At 61.4% G+C, this 2,500-nt stretch overlaps 2 non-coding genes and 1 pseudogene across 2 annotated transcripts in view; all 3 read right to left on the bottom strand.

The window, feature by feature from the left end:
- LOC146144217 (large subunit ribosomal RNA) overlaps nt 1-1,080 on the bottom strand; it is a 3,679-nt pseudogene extending 2,599 nt beyond the window's left edge.
- A 248-nt stretch (nt 1,081-1,328) lies between these two features.
- On the bottom strand, nt 1,329-1,482 carry LOC146144216 (5.8S ribosomal RNA). Its single transcript, XR_014498889.1, has one exon. It is a non-coding gene; the product is annotated as a 5.8S ribosomal RNA (ribosomal RNA).
- A 247-nt stretch (nt 1,483-1,729) lies between these two features.
- Nucleotides 1,730-2,500, bottom strand: part of LOC146144215 (small subunit ribosomal RNA) — a 1,811-nt gene continuing 1,040 nt past the window's right edge. Inside the window, exon 1 of the ribosomal RNA XR_014500543.1 lies at nt 1,730-2,500. This exon is cut by the window's right edge and continues 1,040 nt beyond it. This is a non-coding gene — a ribosomal RNA (small subunit ribosomal RNA).

Here is a 2,500-nt window from a genome sequence, read left to right as displayed (position 1 = left end):
GGTCCTCCACCAGAGTTTCCTCTGGCTTCAACCTCTTCAGGCATAGTTCACCATCTTTCGGGTCCCAACGCGAACGCTCTCGCTCGACCTCTCCGGCAAAGCGGACGAGATCGGCCGGTGATGCGGCCGCCGCGAACGACGACGTCTCACCTCCGCCGGACCGCGCCGACATTCACTTTCACTGCGCCCATGGGTTTCGTACTGCCCCGTGGCTCGCGCTCACGTTAGACTCCTTGGTCCGTGTTTCAAGACGGGTCGGGAAGGTGGCTGACTTCAGCCGCGGACCCCGTGCGCCTCGCGAAACGACACCGGAAGCGCGACCGAGACGAAGAGGCTGGGCACTGAGAACAGTCCCCGACCCACGACGCCCCAGCCGGCACCGGGCGCTCGGCCCCGAAGGGCAGACGCGGCGATCTCTCCTCGCCCGAACGGCGGGCCGACGGACACGCGCGCCTATAGTACCCGACCGAGGCCGGGTTACCTTGCGCGCGGCCTTCTCGCCGCCGTCCAGACGGTCGCGGCCTTCGCCCGGCGCTAGTGCGCTGGTCCCCGATCGGGCGGCGCCGCCGGCGGCCCGTGAGGGTCCGCACGACAACGTCGCCGACAGGGGGCCGGCTGAAAGCGACCGGGCGACCCGACAGGCCCTCCCGTTTGCCTCTCGACGGTTTCACGTACTCTTTAACTCTCTCTTCAAAGTGCTTTTCAACTTTCCCTCACGGTACTTGTTCGCTATCGGTCTCGTGACCGTATTTAGCCTTAGATGGAGTTTACCACCCGCTTTGGGCTGCATTCCCAAACAACCCGACTCTGGGAAGACGCCGTAGCGCGCCCGCCTGTCGCCGCCATGGGCCTGACACCCGCTCTGGGAAAAGGCCTCGATCAGAAGGACGCGGGCGACCGGCGAAGCGCGCCGTGACGAATTCCGTACGCCACAATTCCGCGCACTCCAAAAGCGCGCGGATTCGGCGATGGGCACATCCCGCTTCACTCGCCGTTACTGAGGGAATCCTCGTTAGTTTCTTTTCCTCCGCTTAGTAATATGCTTAAATTCAGCGGGTAGCCTCGTCCGACCTCAGGCCGAAAGTAAGGACCGGGACTATTCTTCCCGTTCCGCGCTCGCCGTCGGCGCCGCGCGCCGCCGCGCACCTCGATTCCCGCCCTTGAGCCGCCAGCCGTTGGCCTCTTCGAGGTCGACTCGCCGCCGCCGCGCGGGATTCTGGTCGCGATCGTCGCACATCGTGCCGTGCTGTCTTGAGCGGGACGGGCGCTCGCGCGTCCGACGCCGCAGCAGCCGCGCGGAGAAATCCCCGCGCGGAACGTTTGCAACGCGACCCTGAGGCGGGCGCGGCCCCGGGATTGACCCGAGGCCGCAATTTGCGTTCAGAACGTCGATGCTCAATGTGTCCTGCAATTCACACTAATTCACGCAGCTAGCTGCGTCCTTCATCGACTCACGAGCCGAGTGATCCACCGCCAAGAGCCATCCACGATTGTTTCGCTCGCACAGTGCCTCGCACTAAAGGGTGACAAAATATACCGCGCCGAGCGGTCGGCCAGGCCGACGCTTGAAGCCGGAGCGCGCGGCACCGCGGCACTCGACGCGCAAACATTACCGGGTGACCGAATCGCCGGCCGGCGCGCCGCTCCTCGCGGGTCGGGCGCCGGGTAGCAAAAACTTTTTCTCTCGCTTGTCCGAGTTTCGCGTTCGCCGAAGCGTTTGCGAGACCGTTAATGATCCTTCCGCAGGTTCACCTACGGAAACCTTGTTACGACTTTTACTTCCTCTAAATGATCAAGTTAGATCGTCTTCTCGGACGCCGGCTCGACCGTTGCCGGCCGCGCCAGGTCCAATCGGAGGACCTCACTAAACCATTCAATCGGTAGTAGCGACGGGCGGTGTGTACAAAGGGCAGGGACGTAATCAACGCGAGCTAATGACTCGCGCTTACTGGGAATTCCTCGTTCAAGGGAAATAATTGCAATTCCCTATCCCTAGCACGACCGGGGTTCAGCGGGTTACCCAGACCTGTCGGCCAAGGCGAGCACATGCTGATCCGGTCAGTGTAGCGCGCGTGCGGCCCCGAACATCTAAGGGCATCACAGACCTGTTATTGCTCAATCTCGTGTGGCTAAACGCCACTAGTCCCTCTAAGAAGTTAGACGCCGACCGATTGGGTCGCGTAACTAGTTAGCAAGCCAGAGTCTCGTTCGTTATCGGAATTAACCAGACAAATCGCTCCACCAACTAAGAACGGCCATGCACCACCACCCACAGAATCAAGAAAGAGCTCTCAATCTGTCAATCCTCACTGTGTCCGGGCCGGGTGAGATTTCCCGTGTTGAGTCAAATTAAGCCGCAGGCTCCACTCCTGGTGGTGCCCTTCCGTCAATTCCTTTAAGTTTCAGCTTTGCAACCATACTTCCCCCGGAACCCAAAGACTTTGGTTTCCCGCAAGCTGCCGGAGAGGTCGTAAAACTAACGCCCCCCGATCGCTAGTTG

The sequence above is a fragment of the Ascidiella aspersa genome, chromosome 5, assembly GCF_963924565.1.
Source record: "Ascidiella aspersa chromosome 5, kaAscAspe10.2, whole genome shotgun sequence".
Lineage (NCBI taxonomy): Eukaryota > Metazoa > Chordata > Ascidiacea > Phlebobranchia > Ascidiidae > Ascidiella > Ascidiella aspersa.
The sequence above is the reverse complement of the archived record's forward strand: the minus strand, read 5'-3'. Positions and strand labels throughout refer to the sequence as shown.